Raw genomic sequence first — 22,737 nt, 5'->3', positions numbered from 1 at the left:
AAAAATAAATAAATATTAGTGTCCAACTCCATATCTAATTTTAAGAAACAAGCCATTCAGATTCACTTATATTAGTTAAAAGTGGAGGTGTAGCACTTCAGATATTATAATAATGACATATCACACGTAATTCTTTCAATAGTGCCTTGCCTTAATAAACAGGGATGCACAGATCCATCAGAGATGCATTCAAAAATAAGAAACATATATTCATAATAAGATCTAAAATTGCTCAAGTGAGAAATCATTAATATCTATGATCTGTTTACTATCTTTGAGTTGTGCTGTAACACAAATCACTAATTAAGCAAATGCATGAAGACGGGGCGTCGTTATTGAAGTTTAAACAGTTATATTTATTATTAGTGTTATTGTGACCAATATTAATCTGATATAAATTGGGATGAGTGACTGATGAGATATTGAGAGCACCTGAAGAGTGCACGTCTTTGACACAGAGAACGCTCATATTTAAGAGAGTAAAGCTAAAAGTGCACATGATTGCACAAAAAATCTCGATCACTCAACACAACGTCTGATTGTCACAATTCACATCATGCATTTATTGTTTAATTTGTTTTTAAACCTGTTAGCAGCCTCTATATCCTCTTCCTGTTCACTGTGCAACGAGTCTGAATAACTACTGTAACGACTCTAGAAAACGGGCAAATGAATATTCAAACACATGTAATTCTTATACATTTTTAAAAACAAACCAGCATATTCATCTCAGTTACATCATGTCTGAAAGTTTTGTGAATGCTTAGAATTGCCAACAACTCGCCCTCCAGAGGCCACTCTGTCATGCTTCAAGGGCTGAGAAAGTACTCATTCATTAGAGGAGCAGTGTATGTGTGCTGCAAAAAAGGATTTAAGACGAATATCGGCCGATTTTGATCAGGACACCTCTATTATAAGCAGTGCTTGATTAGCCACTAATGATATGCAGGTATGTGTAGTCAGAACTCAGGAGAGAGTTCTTTTCTACTGAAAACTTGAATTACACACACGCACAGGACTCAAAAATAAAATCTTTCAAAGTAATGTTCAAAAAAAGTATTTAGCAAATATTACCATAAAAAAAACACCACAAGTTATGATCATGCCTGCCTGACAATTAAACCTGACCCACATGCAAAAGGACAGGTGTTCAGCAGGGCAGAAACAACTAATCGATAAGAATGATTGTTATAGATAATAGAAATCATTGACAACAAATTTCATTATCGATTAGTTGGATATATGCCATGATTATGGAGAAGCTCCGTCAGTGACGTCACTTTACAGCCCGTGAAAAATGTGTTGCATGACGAAACTTGTTTGAAAAATTACGGAGACGAGTTGAAGTGGAAAAAACATAACCCAAGTTGTTCAGTGCACGAGAGCACTTTGTAAACTACAAAGAAGATCATAATAAGCATAGTTTCATGTGGAGCGATTGCTGCATCAGGTGCATTGAAAGAGTGACTGTGCTGTTTGATGCACTTAAAAAGTTTTTTCTCTCCATCATATGACTTACATTTTACTGCGATTTTCTGTTTTAGAACGTATACATGTAATGAATTCAAAATCAGGCACGAATTTCACTAAACTGTTTGTTTTTACTACAAGCGTGTCTCTGTTAAACTTCACTGAGCGAGTGTGTGCATCCGCGTCAATCAAACCGATCACAATGGAGAAAAGGAGCACAATCATCATGATTAAATTCGTGCAACATCATATCAAATTTCAGTTTCAATGGAATCAATTGTGCAGCTTTCACTGATGTCACGCTGATGTTCAAAGTGTGCGGTTAAAAGTGTTTTAGATCGTTTCTCATCATGTAAACGCATGTAACACATTGAGCACCTGGATGAGACTTTTCAGCATGAGAGTGCTGGGTTTTTGTACAAGATTATTGTACAATATTAAACTGTATTTAATGCTGAATATAATGTATAATAAGGGTCCTGATATTGCCAAATGTAATGTCTGATTCAACCAGTGAATTTATACCATAGCAAACATTATTTTACTGGATAAACATACACATTTTAGAACAATTTAATCAGTGGCATTACTATTTTAAAACCAACAATATTAATTTAAAATACTTAAAATGTATGTAATCAGTGACAGAGTTCAAGCATATGTATCTAACATAATTATTTATTTTTCAGCTGGGCAGAATTATTCATATTTCTATTCTGGTGTCACCACTGCCCTCTGCTGAACCAATTTTGTTGTCCCACATAGCACTGCAACGAAAATTTACGTAAATTTTTTGTTGTTGAATAGTCGTTTGATCTCATTTAACGTAACATGAAATCACATTAATCTCTAATGATGACGCACGTGAGCAGCACTGCAGTTCACACCTGAATGAGGACAGGATGAATTACACAGATCACAGTCCAGATGCACTGTCAAATTTCACAGATTCTGGTGATGTTGATCGCAAAGTACGAGGGAATTACAACACAAAAATACAAAATAAGTAAATACATAAGCACTCTCGTTGTGGAATATGCAGAACTGGAACTCTTTAAAGGAGATACCCCAGTGTTACATCTTAAATGTTGTTTTAATGCGTTATAGCTTTATTAAAGTTCCCATTAATACAGAAGCAGATCATGCAATTAACTACAAGCTCCGAAACTGGCATTTCTCTGAGAGTCAACGCATCTTCTATGAGTAATGCAAATGTCCCGATCTAAGGGGGCGAGATTGAAACTGCACCCGGCTGATGCACACTCTGTCGTGGGAACGCTCATCCATTGAGCATGCATGCTCGATCCAGCTAGATTATAATGTGATGGCTCGTGACTTATTGAATCATAATAAATGTCACTGTGCATTTCTTAACGTGAAGAAATTTGGCAATACGCAGCTTTATTAATATGAGGAAGTTTGTTTTTTTGTGAGTTAAAGATAGATTGAAGTGATTAGAAAGGTGAGAGAGGAAGTCTTCACCCCATTATACACTGCAACAAAATAGGTTTCTGATCTGTTTTTGATTTGGCTCGTTTTCCAATATAAATATATAAAACTCTTTAAAACGACATACTTTTTTGCAGCAATACTGCAGAAGAAAAAAATTATCTGTGAATTTTGAATATAATATTAAAAATACAAATATTTTAAAATATCTAAAAATCCTTTAAAAAAAGATGCATTCACCTGAGAAGCAACATATAAGATATTTAGACTTGCTTTTAGAGAATAGACCTTGAATATAAGTATATTTTGTCTTTACTGCACTCACAGAAGTATAACCAAGTAAAAAAATACACTTATATTAAAGATATATTCTCTTAAAGCAAGTCTAAATATCTTATATGTTGCTTCTCAAGTAAATTTATTTTGTTTTAAGGATTTTTAGACATTTTTAAAACACTTGATAACAATAGTATTTTCTTTGAAGATAATTTTTATACTGAATAAAACTGAAATGTTTTATTTCCTCAAATAATTCATTGAATGTCATTTAGAGATATTTTTAAAAGATGCATTTTTTCCTGTCTATTGTTAGTAAGCATGTTTAATACAACATTTAAGTCAGGACACAAGCGGAATAATCGGTTAAGAGCTAATGATTAATCATTGCAATAATTGCCTAATAGTCGAATAATCATTCTAATAATTGTTAAATTTCTTGTTAATCAAAATAATCGTTAGTTGCAGCCATAGTCCCACTCCATCCCCTATGGGTCATTTTACTCTTTAATGAGCATTACTTTTTGATCTACAAAGTTTTACAAGTAATGAAAGGAACTGTTTTGTATATGTCCTGAAAATAATAATACCAATATATTCAAACGTAACTTTTCATCATTCAGGCATTGTTCAAAGTTGTGTGAGTACAGAATCATGAATTCAGTACTGTAAATCGAGCCAAATCCTTATGTCCTTTATCATTTTGGTTTAAAAAAGAAAGACATATTTTACTAAAATATAGGAAATACAATTTTGTTTAATCCAATTAATCTATTAAATAATCAATGTTAATCGATTATCAAAATAATCATGAGTTGCAGCCCTAGTGTTCAGAATAGGCCCTGGTCTGGGCAAACATTTCCACATACTTGAACAAAAACAGATTCTTCATTTCAGTTTGATTTTTTTGTATAATGCTCCTTAATACAGAATACTTTTTTATTTTTTTTATTTTTTTCTGCATTTGATCAATATTTAGCCATTGAAAAAAAACTTAATACGAGTGATTTGTGGCATTTCTACTGGCTTCATTAGTAATAAAATGCCTGTATTTGTTATATTGAACAATAATAGTATTTGCCAATTAATTTGTTATGGATGCCATGATTATTTTAAAGTAATCAAATAAAAATTTATAAATTACCAATGTTATTCCCATTAGCAAATCTCTTAACTTTATGGACTGAGACAGCCCGCGGACGGGCCCTTAAATGTACAAAATAAAAGTATGCGATAAACAAAACTGCTGTGTGTACATTGGTACACATGCCACATATCTTTGGAAAGCTATTGATATAAACCATTTTAAGATACAATCACAACAGCAGGTACAATCTATATCTTTGTCAGACCACCAACATATAAACAACCAATAACAAAATTTAGGCAACTCACCTATGAAGCCTCATAGTAGTCCACTGATCCATAACTTCCCGACAAAAACGGTGTTGTTTCATTGTCAAATGTCCAAACGATCAAATCAAGTAAAATGTTTAGTCCAAATCACATTATTACATCAATAAATATCCACAGACTCTTGTTGCATCATTTCAAAGCACCTGGCAGCTGTACCTAATCTTTCACATATTATCGGTAATAACTTCAGTTCAGATGTAATTATTTCCTACATCCGGTATCAAAATGGAAGCACGCACTCTGACCATTCGATTGACACCTCATTTGACCCAATAGGATCTTCCATGTCCTGTCCAAAGCCTTCAATAGCCAACCACCATCTGTGTCGAGTGTAAGGGCATACCCACTTTCCTTTGTTTACTGATCAAACCAATTACATCGAAGAGTGGAAATGACTGACGCATCGTATAGCCAATGAAATTCTGAAAACAGTGATATGCGGCTTTAGTGGGACGATTAGAGCACGGTTCTGTAATGTGTGTGCGCAAAGTTGCCTTGCCATTACCGAGTGTTGTGTGCGTCCGTGCGTAAAAGGAGAAGTGTTGTTTTGGAACTGTTTACACATTTGGAGATTTAAATATGGTGAAACAGATGCGAAAAACTGGATTTTCACCCCAGGATTTGATATAAGAAGGCATTCATTGTGAAAATGATGATTTTGGAGATTAAATTTCTGAAAACAATACGGATGATTCGGAGGCAGAGGAAATGTTTATGGAGAGATGAGACATTGCTCTGGACAAGTAAGTGTTTTCTTGTGTTTTACAACATATATTACTGTATATTCCGCATAAATAAGCTTTAGTTTGAATAATGAATACACATTTTGTAATTACCCTTTGTCGTGTGTTTCCTCAATGAGTGTTTGAACTGTTTGTGCGTGTTTTTTGTATTTGTTTGTGCGTGTGTGAGGTTTTAGTTCATTGTTTGTTTCAGATCTATTGACATGCTATATAGATGTTTTGTATATTTACTGTAAATATGTATATATATATATATATATATATAAATGGACGCGAAATATATATATAAATAAATCAATAAATATAAGTTGAAAATAAGAATATATGTTGTGTTTGAGAGTCTATTTGTTACAATGCGGGGAGGTGGGGGAGGGGTAGGCCCATCTATTTGTTACAATGCTGAATTCATGGGGGGAGGTGTAGGCCCATCTATTTGTTCCATAGTACATTGGCAAAGTATACAGTATTTACAGTAAATATACATACAATAATACACATTTACACAGTCGAAAAGAAAAACTAATAAATATATATATATATAGAATACAGAAAAGATGGAAAAGTTGTGTCTAGCTTTGTAAATTACATTTATTTATTCTCACTGAATCAGATAGCGATTGGGAGCCGGATACTTCTCCCCCACTCAGCAAGCGGCCACATAAAGTGGAGCAGCAGGACAGCACCTCATCAAGAGAGGAGGGCTTTCGAGAGACCCTTGCTGAGGAGCTGGCAGAGTTGGGGTCTCACTCCACAGCCAGACCCGTATCTCCTGCTCCACGAAGAGCACATCACAGGCCGTTGCACATCACCAAATCTTGCACCGCTGGTGGCGTCTGAAGTGCAGGCAGTGTCATGCAAAGACACCAGTGAAGTACTCTTCCTGTGATGTGCCTTTGTGCTTTGTACCCAAATGTGACTGCTACAATGACTGGCATGTTGCTAGAAACATGTACAATTTTAATGGTTTGTAAATACTTTGTGTAAAAATTCATGTAAATAGTTTGTTGTGTATTTTTTATATAAACAAATTGTCCACCATAGCACTAGTTTTGACTCTTTTATATGCACAACATTTAGTTTCAAGAAGGGAAAAGGCACTCTAATGTGTTTATGCATCAGTTACTCTGTGTCAGCAAAACTAATAGTGGATCTGGATATGGAATATGATAGCTCTAAGTGTCATCTTTCATTAGAGCCCAAAATTATGACTGTACGTTGAAGCGTTCAAAAGTAGTAGCCTTTTTGTCCTAGGTTACCAAAGGGTCCTTTTGGAGTATCCAAAAGGCACTTGTGTAAAACGCCTGGGTGTACCCTTAGAAAAACATGTGTAAAATATTCATTTTTTATGGTATTGTTATAACATTTGAACTTGGACTAGGTAAGGCTTCATGCTGTGATCCCATTGTGTTCTCAAGCTAATAGCTGCAAGTTATAGTCATCTGCAGGCATCTGTATGCAAAAAAACATTTCAGGCGGAAAAACAAACTTCTATTTCATTGTGTTCAAACTTCTATTACTCAAAATCAGTAGCACTTACAGTAATTCTGACTGCTGGGTAAAAACTTCAGAGTGTCCCCTTTCAAATGTGACCAAAACCATGTACTCCAAACGGTTCAAGAACAGCTTTAAATTTACTTTGGGTATGCCTTGATTAGGCATTTTAGGCTAATTTTACAGGATTGGGAAGAGAATCTAAAGTTCTGTTTCCAAATAAAAACCATCCATATAAAGCAGAGAATCCATCTAGCACTAGTCTGGGCATCAGTGCAATGGTGGGATTCAACAAACAACAGACAATAGAGGTCTATCTGACAAAAGTACCTGCATCAACAAAAGGTATTGCTTATCAGTCTGAAATAACCGGAGGCTTACAGACTCAGTCGAGTTTTCTATACAAGGACAGATAAATGCCTCATTGCCTCAGCCAAATCACCTTTTGAACTAGCCTATAGGGCAGAGATGGGGTATTGTGGGCTAAATCAGTCATGCAGTAACATGACCACCTATGATCAACTACACAAATAAGTCTGTCCTGAGGTTAAATGACAAATAGATACGTAACTGGCTGTAGGACTGTAATTGTGTAAAGTAAAGCTCTTTTTTGAGAGCTTATTTACTCATGCCACACTTTATGTTAATAGTCTGGTAGAGTTAATCCACACAAGACATTCAGGGAATCTAAGGCAGAGTTTTAAGCAACACATTTAACAATCTACAGATCTGCATATACAGTATGTCAACCAGGAGTACAGACTTGGAGCCAGGAAAAAATATAACAGACGTGACATTTCAAGCTCTCCAGGCAATACATAATCATGGTTATGAGAGCTAGTTGATGGTAATCATTCAGGCATAACACCACGATTTCACTGGGCATTAACACTACAGTGGTTTTCAGAAGAAAATTCTTGTGAAAACAGAAGTCAGTTGACCTGCTCTGGTTTTAAAAAAAACACAAGACACAGTCAGTGACTGCTGCTTTGTAATGTCCCCGAATTCCAAGACTTAAGCCTACATTTACCTCAGTTATACCATGTTAAGCATAAACCGGTGTTGCAGGTATTGAGAAATTTCTGATATATCAGGAATTCAATCTCCTATTTCAGTACACTCTATAGGCACTTGTTTTGCTTCAACTGACTAGAATCATACTGATATACGGAGCACCGCAGGGTAGAAAGATAAAACAAAACTGCAAATCGGTGCCCTCGTTTTTGCAATTTGTCCCCTCAGTTTACATTCCATACTCTCAGATTTGTAAACAGACTGCTTAATTTTGCAATCTGTACCCACAGATTCAAAAACCGTATGCACAATTTCACAAGCTGTACCAACGTTTTTTCAAACTGTACTCAGATTTGTGGCCGCTCCCTCATTTTAGAAATCTGTAGGCTACTGACTATGCACACAAGAACAGAACAAGCTCCCAGGAATGTGGTTAACGAATCTTATCGTATATTGTTTTATTGTGCATTACTATTAAGTTGAATACATAAAATTGTGCTAACTGCATGCGTAAATTGATACTCAAATTTGGAGCAGGGACAGGGTGGCATAGACAACTATTTGATAAGGATGATGCACGTAATGTCTTCCATCTGTTTGTGATATTCTAATACTCTCCCTTCAGTTTTTATAGCCAGGAGTAGGTGTACTTTCTAATGCCAAATGTCAATACAAAATACATTTAGCATTTCCATGACAACCAAGTCCTTCAGTAACAGGCCTAAGAGCATACGCTTCCATTCATTCTTTAACACCATATGATAAGATATGTGGTATGTAAATGGGCTTTTACATTTTAATATACATTTTTATTGAGTTCACTTAAGACCTAATAACATCTTTATAATAAAATAATTAATGAATGCTTTAATTTTATATAAGCTTTTACTTACAGTTTTGGAAATGTGCCTATACTACTGAGTTACATTATTAACATAGTGTTGTTTTGGTGATTCTATTTTACTGAACTTTTTCCCCATAAAGTGTACTTTAAAAGGTGTATGTAAATGAGACCATTCAGTGTACTAGTGCTTAAATACATTGTACAGAACACTGCCCAATGAGACACCCACTCTCTCTGTCGGTCTACATTTGGGTGTTAGCAAAACTCCCATGGCTTCCATGCATCTTGAGCTCCGAGCATGTATTCCTTACCCTATAGGATGGATAGATTTGGTCTAATTCAACATTACTTTGACTTGGGTCTAAAATAAGAAGAAATCCTTCATATTTTAGGTGTTAAACACAGGATTAGTATCAGCATGAAGACACTTAAAGTAGAAATTGATTATTTTGCAGAAAAATGTTTGACAAATTATTTTATGTTATTCAGTTTGTTAGGGAGGAGCGCCAAGGCCCAGGAGAATTGCATGGATGGATGTACAGTAAATGCAAGGACGATATCTGCCTCATTCTGTCCACTCTAATTCCATTGGGCACTGAAATGCGAAGAAAAAGAAGATTGAACAGAAGAGTGTACTTTTCAAAAGGCACCAACTTTGTATGGCATGTTGTATCAATGGGCCAATTGATGCATTCTCAAGAAGAATACTATGTTTGAATGTATACTGCACAAGCAGTGACCCTAAAGTCATAGAGGGTTAATTAATTGAGACAGTAACAGGTCTTTGTGGCTCTCCTCGAATCCTGAGAGCAGATATGGGAACAGAAAACACCACCATTAGGGATATGCAGCGGTACTTGCGACGTGGTTATGCTGATCCACTTGCTGGAGAAAGAAGCTTCATCTATGGAAAAAGTATGGCCAACCAGAGAATTGAGAGCTGGTGGAGTGTTCTTAGAAGAGTGTGTGGACTATTGGCTTGAATATTTTCACCAAATTAAAGATGAAGGCAACCCTAACCCTGAAAGATTAGCACTATGCTTCCTCTTGCAGGCCTGCCTTTCTTGCAATTTTGACATGTTTTTCATGGCTTAAACCCTGTACTGGTATTTCCTTCTAATGCATCTACTCTTCTGCTATAGTGCCTTACTGTTATCCGGTCTCCAAATTTGGGGAAATATGTCAGTAGTTGTTCATCTGACATAATTTTGACTGTATAGCAGTCAATATAGAAGAAAAGAGGTTAAAGTTAACCAGTGTTAAATGTTCCAAGATAATTAGCCTGCAAAAGCTTTTTGTATTTCATTAAATTGCCTTTTATTATTTATTTTAATTTTATGACCAACAGATGGTACAATTTCACTTTGATTCCTGATTTCCAAGCTTCCCTATGGATATTATCATAAATTATGAAATCGTATTTTATGCCACCAAAACATTTTTATTAAGTTTTTACTATGCCATGCTGAACTGCTGCTGCCTTTGACACAGTCAACCATCAGATCCTACTCTCCACCCTCTCTAAACTGGGCATCACCGGAACTGTGCTTGGCTGGTTCAATTCCTCTCTCTCAGAAAGGTCCTTTGAGGTAGCTTGGAGAGGGGAGGTATCCAAGCCACATCAGTTACTTACTGGGGTACCTCAGGGATCAGTGCTTGGGCCACTTCTCTTCTCCATATACACAACGTCATTAGGACCCATCATCCAGTCACATGGTTTCTCTTACCATTGCTACGCTGATGACATGCAACTCTACTTGTCTTTCCAGCCCAACAACACCACAGTGACCGCTCGAATCGCTGCCTGTCTGGCAGACATCTCAGCCTGGATGATGGAACACCACCTGCAACTCAACCCAGCCAAGACCGAACTCCTTGTCTTTCCAGCCAACCCTGCTGTTGAACACAACATCACCATGCCGCTAGGTCCAACTACAGTTTCGCCTTCCAAAGAGGTAAAAAAATCTAGGGGTAACCATTGATGATGAGCTAAATTTCACAGACCACATTTCAAAGACTGCATGATCATGTAGATTTACACTCTACAATATCAGGAAGATAAGACCTTTCCTCTCTGTACATGCCACACAACTGCTTGTTCAGTCCCTAGTCATAACTAGACTAGACTACTGTAACACTCTCATTGCAGGCCTTCCTGCATGTGCTATTAGACCTCTCCAAATGATCCAGAATGCAGCAGCACGTCTGGTCTTTAATGAACCTAAGACAGCACATGTTACACCACTCTTTGTCTCTCTCCACTGGCTACCGGTTCATGCACGTACTAAATTCAAGGCCCTGATGCTGGCATACAAAATGGTCACTGGGTCTGCTCCAGCATACCTAAAAACATTTATGCAGAACTACGTTCCCACCAGAAGCCTGTGGTCGGCTAAGGAACGTCGCCTTGTCTTACCAAAACAAAGAGGCAAAAAAAAAAAACTTTCCCGGACTTTCAGTTTCATCATACCACGTTGGTGAAATGACCTTCCCAACTCAATCCGTGAAGCTGACTCACACTCTATCTTCAAAAAACGGCTAAAAACACATCTTTTCCAAAAGCACTTAACCGGTCACAAAAAAAGAAAAATATACATTTACAAATTCTTGTTGCACTTAAATCTGTTTTGTATACTATTCTGATGATAGTGAAACTTTGTAGTATGGCACTTTTCGTACCACTGTCTCCTTAAGATGATTTGCTTATATTTTCCTCTTTTGTAAGTCCCTTTGGATAAAAGCGTCTACCAAATGAACAAATGTAAATGTACTGTCTTATGTAGCTTTAAGAAATAAATTACATACTGTATGGTTCCTCACTGGAAAAGTGAAAACATAAAGGTGCTTCATGTTGTAACATCTTAATTCATTGGTTTTATTCAAGTCAAAAATATTACTTGACATGTCTCAAACAAGCTGACTACATTAGGTCACACCAAAAAAATGTCAGGGTTAAGAGAGTAGAGCTAACTAACTAGTTGAAGGATGCTACTTTTACAGCGCATGTAACAGATTCTTTGGTTTATATGTTATTATTATTAAATAACATTCAGCCAGAGAGCAAAGGAATGAAGACATAACCTGCACATTATTTGTATTGTACTGGTTTTTACCTCCTCCTCTTGAAGTTGACAAAGCCATGTCATCCAACTCTATGATTTTATTTGGAATATTCTCAATTTTGGAAAATAAACTTAAAACACAATGAAATGTAACCTGACTGCAAAAACAGCCAATGTAACCCATTGGTGAGGCCTGGTCGAATCAGTCGGCACAGTTATCTAAAATAAGGGTGGGGGTTTATGAAATTGTCGGTACGGATTGCAAAATGTAAGATACAGTATACAAATCGGATTTATTAATCTGTGGGCACGATTTGTTAAACAGAGGGAACAATTTAAGAATCTGAGTATGCGTTATAAACTGAAAATACTGATTGCAAAATCGTGGGCACGGATTAGCACATTTTTTCATACTAGTACCCTGCAGGACTCCGTTCTGATACAAGTAAGTCAGGTGGGCTTTTATTTCCTCATTGTTACTAGGCAACAGCAGCTCATTGAAAGTTCAAAGTTATGTTCTTGAAAGAGTCCATTACCAGCTTAAAACAAATGTAAACGATTAAGCAATTCAACAACAAAAACATAAAGGTCACTTCCTTCGTTTTTGACAATCACCAGAGACTGTAAGAGGATGGGTGGCCTTTGCTGGTTAAAAACCACCAAATGATAATCTGTAATAGATAAGATTACTTGTGGAAATTCCTCACCTAGAAGATCCTCACAAAGAGGCAGAAGAAATCCACAGGCTTGAGGTGGCTAGGCAGTCTTGTCTTTCTGTTGTCGTGAAAAAAAAACAAAAAACAAAAGACTACAGTTTTGAAGAACTCTTGACCTGAAAAACAGCAGATAAACTCTCATTAGAGAGGACATTCTTTTATACTTGAAATCACAACTGGGGCTTTCAAAAACAAAAAGGTTTCAATTCAAGAAATAAGGGAACAAGAGAACAAACTATTTACAACGGAAGTCAGAAGTTTACAAACACTTTGGTTCCCTCAAGTCATTAAAACACATTTTTTCCCCACTCCACAGATTTAATATTAGCAAACTTTAGTTTTGGCAAGTCTTTTAGGACATCTACTTCGTGCATGACAAGTATTTTTTCCAACAATTGTTTACAGACAGATTGTTTCACTTTTAACTGACTATATCACAATTCTAGCGGGTCAGAAGTTTACATACTCAAGTTAACGGTGTATTTAAGCAGCTCTGAAAATTAAAGAAAATTATGTCAAGCCTGACATAATCAGCGTCTGACAGGTGGTGTGCTGAATTGGACCTGTGGATGTATATTGAGGCCTATCTTCAAACTCAGTGCCTCTTTGCATGACATCATGGGAAAATAAAAATAAATCAGCAAAGAAAATTTGAAAACAAAGAAAAAAAATTGTGGAACTCCACAAGTCTGGTTCATCCTTTGGAGCAATTTCCAAATGCCTGAAGGTACCACGTTCATCTGTACAAACAATAATATGCAAGTATAAACTGCTGCAGGAGGGACTGGTGCACTTCACAAAATAGATGGCATCATGAGGAAGGAAAATTATGTTGATATATTGAAGCAAAATCTCAAGACACCAGCAAGGAAGTTAACGCTTGGTTGCAAATAGGTCTTCCAAATGGACAATGACCCCAAGCATACCTCCAAAGTTGTGGCAAAATGGCTTAAGGACAACAAAGTCAAAGTATTGGAGTGGCCATCACAAAGCCCTGACCTCAATCTGATAGAAAACGTGTGGGCAGAACTGAAAAGGTGTGTGTGTGAGTAAGTAGGCCTACAAACCTGACACAGTTACACACCAGTTCTGTCTGGAGGAATGGGACAAAATTCCAGCAACTTATTGTGAGATGCTTGTCTGTGGAAGGCTACCCAAAATGTTTGACCCAAGATAAAAAATGTAAAGGCAATGCTACCAAATACTAGCAAAGTGTATGTAAACTTCTGACCCACTGGGAATGTGATGAAAGAAATAAAAGCTGAAATAAATCATTCTCTTTACTGTTATTCTGACATTTCACATTCTTAAAATACAGTAGTGATGCTAACTGACCTAAGACAGGGAATGTTTTCTACGATTATATGTCAGGAATTGTGAAAAACTGAGTTTAAATGTATTTGGATAAGCTGTATGTAAACTTTTGACTTAAACTGTATTAAAATGGATGGGTTAATCTGGATAAAAACGGAGCTAGAGCTCTTCTGGGTGGGTGCTCTTGTTTCTAAGCAACAGAAACCTTGACTCAACCCCTCATTGTTCTCACATTGTTCAACAGCAAAATAAAACAACTGAATGCTTCTCTGAGGCTGCTTTTATGTGTACATCTGCTGTCAATTCTTGATCAACCCTTTGATGTTTACTGAAACCGTTTAAAAAACATCTAAATTAGACAGGCTCGGAAATACAATACACAGTATCAATTGCTTATTTGATATTAAAATAGGTACACCACTGACATTTTCATGAGACCACAGATTTACATCAGGGGGATTATGAATGAAAATGGCAGCCTGAACATGTAGCGTCATGACCCCAAGTGCCAACACGAGAGGCTGCCACACCTCCGCATCATGTTATGCAAGTGGTTCTTTCTCACAGTTTGTGACAGCAGGATGACCAGCAGGCTTGGCATCAGAGAACCAACTCCCTCCTTCACAGCTAATTATATGCATTAGTGAATTTGACCAACAGATAGAACAGACGTGTACATGTTTGGGGATGTTACTGGCATGGGAACACACGTTTGTGAGTGTTATCACTAGGCTTGCATCAGTGTCTCTAATTTCCATCTGGTCTGAATTAGTGGGAGAATGAGGGAGGCGGCAGCACGGTGTTCCTCAACCGCAGTCATGAAAGCACCTGGTCTTTTTAGGGAACTGTAAAATGGGTATAGATCATCTCTTAGACGTGTAGGGTGAGCTGTTGAAAACTAGAGAGTTTAGTTAGCAATGAAGCTACATGTTTACTACTAAATATTTTAACTAGTTTAATAAATTTGGTCTCTAAATTACCTAAAAAATTATCTCATCATTTACTTACTCTTATGTTGACTTAAACTTGTATGTCTTTCTTTAGAACACATATAAAGATATTTTAATGGAAATATGATGTCTGTTTGTCCATACAATTGAAGAGAATGGTGACCAAATTTAAGCTCAAAAAAGCACATAAAGGCAGCATAATGGTAACCCATAAAACTCCAGTAGTTTAATCCATGTCTTCTGAAGCGAGCCAGTTGCTTTTGGGTGAGAATAGACCAAAATATTACTTCTTTTCACAATAAATCTTGACATGTGCAGTCTCCTTGGCGATCATGATTTCAAGCTTGGTCACACTTCCAAACACATCTTCTAGTTTTAATTTCATAATCAGACCCAAAGGGCTGCAGGCAGGAGGAGGTAGTTAGGCATGCTCATTTATTTTGGCTCACGATGTTTTAGAGATATTTCAACAGGTGCTTAACAAAAACTAGGCCTGTTTGTAAGGGTGGCACCATATTACATGAAATCCATCAGAGATCTGCAGGTCATCAATAATAGTGCAGTGCAAATCAAAGTAAACAGCAAAAAGAGATAGTTTGCTCCTAAAAATGCGTCAAAATGTATGGCCAGATTGGAGTCTCTTGAAGGGAGTTAATTTATTATACAGGGGACTGTGGCATAAAGTGGATGTCTCATATTAATCTGTGTGTAAACATTACTGAGCTCATACCAGATCGTGGCGGAGAAGGCAGAACTTTTCGTGATCATGCGTTCTCAATAGCAGCTAACGGTAAAACATCACAAGGTAGTACAGAAATACTCAGGAGTCGGTCTAAATCTTTTTGTCAATCTTAGTATAACGAGTTCCCTTGCAAAGAATGACAGTTTACCGTTCAATATAACTAAATAAGCCCGTTCAGACTTAGGGAGACTTCCTTTTATCAGGCTAACTAGCTAAAAACGCTATCTATGTCAGGGCAAAACGAAAAGGACTGTGTAAAGAACTACACGACGTTATCATTTATTAATGACACGAAACCTTTTAGAGGAACTCGTTTTGTGGAGATTTGAGGCGTGAAACACAATCATGAGCTGAACGACAAAACCAAACACACTGAGCTGAGAGAACAACGACAAAGTTTGAGAGAAGTTTGGGGTGGAGGGGAGAGAGAAGAAAATAGACTTACGGTGCCCAACTTTTTGCAGACGGCTGGAGGAAGCCGAGAAACAGAAATACTTGTGAGCTCCAGAGCAAAAACACAGAATGGAAGTTGACTTGTGGAGAAATTAAACCGAGTACGGTCCTCTGCCCTCAAGCAGTTTGGAGAATCAAATGAATTGTGGCAGGAGAAATGTCTGATGACGTCACCTCACGCGGTGGCAGCGCGACACGCCTTCCTCATGGCTGCAGTACACTGGCGTATCAACAAGCCAATGGCCATTCTTCTTCATTATTAATATCGTAATTTTGTGTGTGTGTGTGTGTGTGTGTGTGTGTGTGTGTGTGTGTGTGTGTGTGTGTGTGTGTGTGTGTTTATTTTCAGAGAATCGATGTTTAGATTTTCACTGCAGTCTTAAGTTATATTAGTCATTAAATCTAATTTATTGAAATTTACTTGTAATATTAAAGGGACAGTTCACCCCAAAATGAAAATTCTCTCATCATTTATACACACTCATACCATCCTATATGTATGAATGTCTTCTGCTGGACATAAACGATTTTTAAAGACTATTTCAGTTCTGTAGGTCCTCATAATGCAAAATTTGGAGCTCCAAAAGAACATGAATGCAGCATAAAAGTAAGCCATGTCTTCAGAAGTGATATGATAAGTGTGGGTGAGAAACAGATCAATAATCTACAGAAAAATCTAACAGATCAATCTTTTTTACTATCAATCTCTAATTTCACTTTCACATCACTTCCTCATGTTTTTTGTCATTCACATTATTTGTGCATATCACAGCCCTACTGGGCAGGGAGGAGAATTTATAGTAAAAAAAGGACCTATTGCTCACCCAGACCTATCATATAACTTCTGAAGATGTGTATTTAACCACTGGATTCGTTTGGATTTATGCTGCCTTTATGTGTTTTTTGGAGCTTTAAATGTCTGATCACCACTTACTTGCATTGTATAGACCAATAGAGTTGAGATTTTTTTATAAAAATCTTCCTGCAGAAGGTAGAAATTCACACATCTGGGATGACAAGAGATTTGACAGTATATTTATTATAAGTACGTACATGATTTGCGTGCACCGTTTTAAATCCGATGTAATGGGTTAAATGTGATCTCTGAAATGCATTTACTGCCATCTAGTGGTTTCTAGTGGTACATGAACATTTATTAACTACTTATTTCTATATAGTGTTGTAAATGAATGCATTTTAATACATTTTGAAAGTAATTATAGCAACTATATAATGTTTATTGGCTAACATAATTTGATTTTGTAATCTAGATTATTTACTATCTTTAGCAATTAAATGAGAAAAGGTAGAGAAAACATAGTTTTAGGGTTAGCGTTACCCAACCCTAACTTATACGGTGTTCAACAGCGCCGTATAACAAGGCATTCTGGGCCCCCTGACTGTTTTGCTCAGGGCCCCTTTCCAATAATTTTTTTTTTTGTAATAATAAAATTCAAATAAATAAATAAAAATGAAACTGGGTGGAAAAAAACTCCATATTTAAGGAATATTTTTTTCTTCAAAATCCTTTGATTTGAACAACTGCTAGAAATGTCAAAGATTTTACACTTTCTTTAACCCAGTAGATGGGGCTATAACACAACAGTTGAATTTTGCAAACTTTTTGAAACTTGCAACTGTCCAGTGCATGTACACTAGATAAATGACAGACAGACAAGACAGACAGACAGATTATTGCATCCCTCTTGCAGACTGGATGATGTGGTCAATATGAATAATTATTAAAGGTATGGTTCACCTAAAAATGAAATTTATGTCAACATTTACTTACCGTTGTGTTGCTGCCTCCAAACCCTTATAACTTTCTTACTTGGAACTCAAAAGGGGATTTCTGGCAGAATGTTAGGAACTGTCAAGCTCAGTGTCCATTCACTATCACTTTAGACAGTGACCGGCTGAACACCACCTTGTGCACGTGTTTGGCATTTAATGTGGCACCGCTTGTTTGTGATTCTTTGCTGCAGGTTGTGGATTTTCACTTGCACTCATTCTGTTCGGATAGTCTGGGTGATCACACATCTGTGTCATTCTGGACTATACTGTTTTACTTTTGACTTGAGCTCTGTTGTTGTCTGTAAGAATATTGGGTTTGCTTGTTTTGTTTTCATGTGCTTGTATGTTTGAGCATAAGTAAATTGCATGACACAAGTTGACATGTGCTGTCAACATGGCAGCGACCCACTTCATGTAAAATTTTATTGTATTTATTGGGTTACTGATATGATACTTTATGCTGCTATTAATGTATTTATATGAAAAACTTTTTAAATGGCAAATGATAGTGAATTATAAAAACTAAACAACAGATTTATTGTTAGTTATTTATTATCAGTTACACACACACACACACACACACACACGCACACCACTCATGTGCCACTTAGAAATGACATACAGAGACATGAGACATATATTGGCAGTGACACTGGCGTTAATGGCGTTTATGAACATACACATCGTTGTTGCATATGATCCCACCTCCACTTTCTGCCTGGCTGCCAGGCCCAAGACTGATGCCAGGTGCTGATAGCTGGCAGACTGTCAGTAATTTGTGTTAATTGTGGGAAGTTTCCATTGCTGGCGACCAGTCAGCTGGCACCACTTCAGCTTTGTTTCAATGTGGCCCAGTAGCTCATTCATGGTTTCTGCCTGTCTGCTACACAGCTTATCAATGACCAGTGTCTTGCACTGAAATCCTCACTCTTGCTGTCACACTGTCAGCACATTAAAACAGTCTCAGAACAACAGCTGAGAAGCCTATTGTCAAACTGCAAGTGTGAAGCATTTGAATGCCCATTCACATTAACTGTAGCCCTTTTAATAGACTGGAAAAGGAATCTGACATTTGTAACATTATCTACATTTGCTGGTCTGCAATAGATTTTAACCACACAGTCAAAAGCTAATATTACAGTAATTAGAATCACAATACATTTATATTTGCCAGGTAACATTGCTTGTACAACAAATTTGAATTGGCAGTTGCTTTGGACACACATCAAATAAGAAATATAAGAAAGCAGAGGACAAAAGTTCTCAAATATTTAAATACAAATGAACATAAATACATACAGATAAGATTAGATCAATTGTATTTTGTGTTCACAAAAAACTAACACACTATAAGACGTGACTATTTAATAAAAAAAGATGAATAGCATTTCAAAAGGAAAATATTAGTCAAAGTTATATTAATGAAATAGCTAATTAATTTATCTCATTTGTCTTTTACCGATAGGTATTTATCATTTTTAAACTAACCACAATTAAGTAATTACTCTAATTAAGCTTAATTAAGACCAGTAATGAAGTGCTGAGAGTCACGTGAACATCTTTTCTCTCTCCACAGACTAGCCACAGTGCAAAACCATCATAGTCTAGACGGAACAAATGCATTAATGGCTCTTGAACAAAAGAAGTAGATTGGTAGAAGTAAACAAATTTATCATTTCATCAAAGCTGCCCAACTGGAAAAGGCTTGATGTGAAAATGATGAACAATAAGAGGAGAATCCACATAAAGAAATAATAGAACAAATGAAATTGTTGTAATTGTTGAAGTTGTATTGTGCCACATGAAATTGCTAATTAAGTCAACAATGTTGCCATAAAATTGTTATCTTGGCCAATGATTTGCACTTGCTTCTTAACCATTCTGTGTTTTCCTTTTTTCGCCCGTTTTTCAATGAATTAATTAGGCGATCACTGTAATTACTGTTTATATTGTTGTTAATGAGCCCAAAGGCAAGCGAGCAGTACTCATCCAAATTACACTCACTAGGCACAGAGCCAAGGAAGAGTCCAAAAGAGAGCAGGGGGAGAATAACATGCTAAATACTCCCCATATCTCCCTAATCATCATCAGCCAGCCTTTTAGTGCAGAGAAACTGCTTACTCATACTTATCAACAAATGCACATGTCTGTCATGTTGAAAAGATTCAATGGAGACTGACAAACCAAAACATTATAGCATGTTTTAGATTTTCTTTTACGAAGGATTAGAGGTGCACAATGATATGCCTTTGTGGTCAGCAGGTTTTTGCAATATACAATGATAATTGTATAAATCAATGCTATTGTCAGGCCCCATCGGACTCTTCAACACAATCCAACCTCTGTACTTCTCCAGTCTTCTAATCATACACCTGTTTTCAATCCACCCTGATTATCATCCCTATATATATGCATATATATATATATATATATATATATATATATATATATATATATATATATATATATATATACTCTGACTCATTGATAAGACTCATTGTCTAGTCTCATCTCAACTCATCAACTTGAAAGGCCACACTGCCGTCCACAGTAGTGACTTTCTTTCTTTGAAAGCATTTATCTTCAACAATGTTAAGTTCCATCGTCTATGTATTACTTACCTTTTGTTTGTTCCACTGTTCTCCGTAGTTTTGAATAAACCTCCCAGCGATTGGGTTCTCTCAACTCCTCCTATGTCATCCTGTGCCTGACAGCTATGGCTAAAAAATTGTGCTTTTAATCGTCTTTTATTTGAAAGAAAATCTATTACTGTATATGCATTCAAAGCACAGCAGCAAAATACATGTTCCTTCATAGTTGACATGAGTGCCTGCTGTCTTGGTTCTTGGAGGTGTTCTACTCCATTTGTAGCAGCTTTAATTAATTTGTTGTACAGTATGTGCTACACTGTGTAAGGCTTTGCAACATATCTGTAATAGCTGCAGTTCTACATCTATTGTACTTTCTGTGTTGGCATGGTTTTTTGACCCTACAGGAGGCTTCTTTTACTCCTACTTTCTGCTACCCTTTCATTCATCTATTAGTCCGCTCTTTAAAGGTCAGAGGTGTTTTTTATTCTATTGAGCCTTTGATGGGGAGATAGAAACTGTCAGGCTAGGTACTACTGCTCCAAATAACACCAGCATGACTAAAGGCTGATAGAAGCATTGGAAACACTACACACATAAGAACACACACACAAGTGCACACACATGCGCATAAGTGATCTGCAGTCTCCCTGGCAACCATTTAGCCCTTTTCTGGTCAGGTGTAACAGAGAACTGACCTCCTACACAGGAGACAATGGAAGCATTTAAGATTTTTGCTGATGGAATTGAACCTTTAAGAGATCAGGGGCGCAAAAGTACTCTGCAATGTGATGGTGCTGCAGATGAGATGAGAATCTATAGATGAGGTGCATCAGGGTTGGAAAGGGGGCGTAAACTAAAGATGCAGGAGAAATAAGGCTGAATTAAAATTGAGACAATTGAGAAAACTGCTTGGGCAAAATGTTCTTTTGAACGACATGGTTACCTATTTGATCAAAGATAATCCACGTCTTTCGTTCATTCACACACACATTCACAATGTCTCACACAGAGCAAGCTACATGTGAGCTGTCAGCTCTTTAATTAACAGTCATTTCCTCTACCTTCTCTCCATGTGACACTTTGACCCAATCTGTGTGGTGGAGGGAACAGAGCAAGTAATAGCAGAAAAATCAGTACAAAAGAAAAAATGGCTTTAATAAAAAATGCACACACAAGGAAGGGGGTAAGAAGAGAAAGCAACACACACTAATGTAGATGTTCTATTTTGCCCAAATGAAAAATGGAATTTAATTATTTGAATATGAAATATTAATAAGTACCTCACGTTCCCTCGCAGACATTTATCTAAATAGAGCGTCTAATTAATGTGTCTGGTGCCCTTATTATTCTTCGAGGGGGTTTGGAGCGGAGAGGAGAGGCATAGAAGGTCATTTTTAACCAGGGCTCATGGGAAATGAAGAGAGCCAACAGAGAAGGGTCATGGGGTGGTGAGTTTGGCCGCAAGCTCCTCTCTCCTCACCTGTTGAAAATAAACCACTATTGCAATTCCGTTCATTTTGAACACGTTTTTAATGGCTGTTGTTTGAGGCTCCACACAATAAACATTGTAATCCAATGATTGCACAGCATTGAATCTTATGCAATTTCATAGAAAATGTTAAAAGCATTTGTTTGGATGATGTGATGATGCTTTTTTTTCTTTTCTTTTCTTTTTGTCCTAGGATGTGTTTTTTTTACATTTGCCATCATGTTGAAGAGTACTGATTATGCAAAATGAGTAATAATATTTTTAGAGTTAAGTGTAAATATAATTACAGTAGAATTTAATTCTGTGTAGAATTACATTTTGACATTATAAAAAAATATCTAAATCACTCAGGTGTTGTTTTTAGCTTTATTGAATCTCACCAAGCTAATATCTCTCACTAATATTAAATGTTGTTTTCAGTCTTGTAATTTTGTTCAGAATTAACTTGGAAATAATAAAACCTATGTAATAAAACAAAACGATGATATCAATACACCTTGCAAATGAATGGCCTGGTCTATCATTAATATCAAATATCAACATATTCTGATTTGAAATATCCCCCCCAAAAAAAATATCTCGAGAAGAACAAATGAACAAATTTTGATTAAGGTCTGAACCTTGTCACCATGGCTGCATAAAGCTGAAATAACGAGGCCTTCAATTAGCAGTGGCCAATCAATGTGGTAATTGCAGGTTACCGAGGCTGATGGAGAGTGAGGGATTGCTGCTAGCTGCAGTCCCGTATCGATTTACTTAAAGCAATTAGACGCCTTCACTCCGCCATGGAGCTTTAGTCCCTCACCATCTGCTCCAAACACACATCACAGAAGCTGGGTAAATATGATACAGGAAATAAGGATATGAGGATCAGTGATTTTTTATTTTTTCATTTTCTCAGTAACATAGTTATTTAAATAAAG

General features: G+C 36.6%; 1 protein-coding gene across 3 annotated transcripts in view; it reads right to left on the bottom strand.

The window, feature by feature from the left end:
• LOC127658151 (neurocalcin-delta A-like) overlaps nucleotides 1-16,096 on the bottom strand; it is an 84,768-nt gene extending 68,672 nt beyond the window's left edge. Inside the window, exons 1-2 of one of the 3 annotated variants that reach the window (XM_052147272.1) lie at nucleotides 15,933-16,096; nucleotides 12,473-12,597 (exon numbers count right to left, since the gene is read on the bottom strand). The gene's annotated coding sequence lies outside the window, so the exon portion shown is untranslated. The remainder of the gene's footprint in view (nucleotides 1-12,472; nucleotides 12,598-15,932) is intronic. The other 2 variants (XM_052147274.1, XM_052147276.1) reach the window with 2 other exon arrangements.
• Nucleotides 16,097-22,737: the final 6,641 nt, after the last annotated feature.

Source organism: Xyrauchen texanus, chromosome 17 (genome assembly GCF_025860055.1).
Source record: "Xyrauchen texanus isolate HMW12.3.18 chromosome 17, RBS_HiC_50CHRs, whole genome shotgun sequence".
In the NCBI taxonomy this organism is placed as follows: Eukaryota; Metazoa; Chordata; class Actinopteri; order Cypriniformes; family Catostomidae; genus Xyrauchen; species Xyrauchen texanus.
This window is presented reverse-complemented; position numbering and strand designations above follow the sequence as displayed.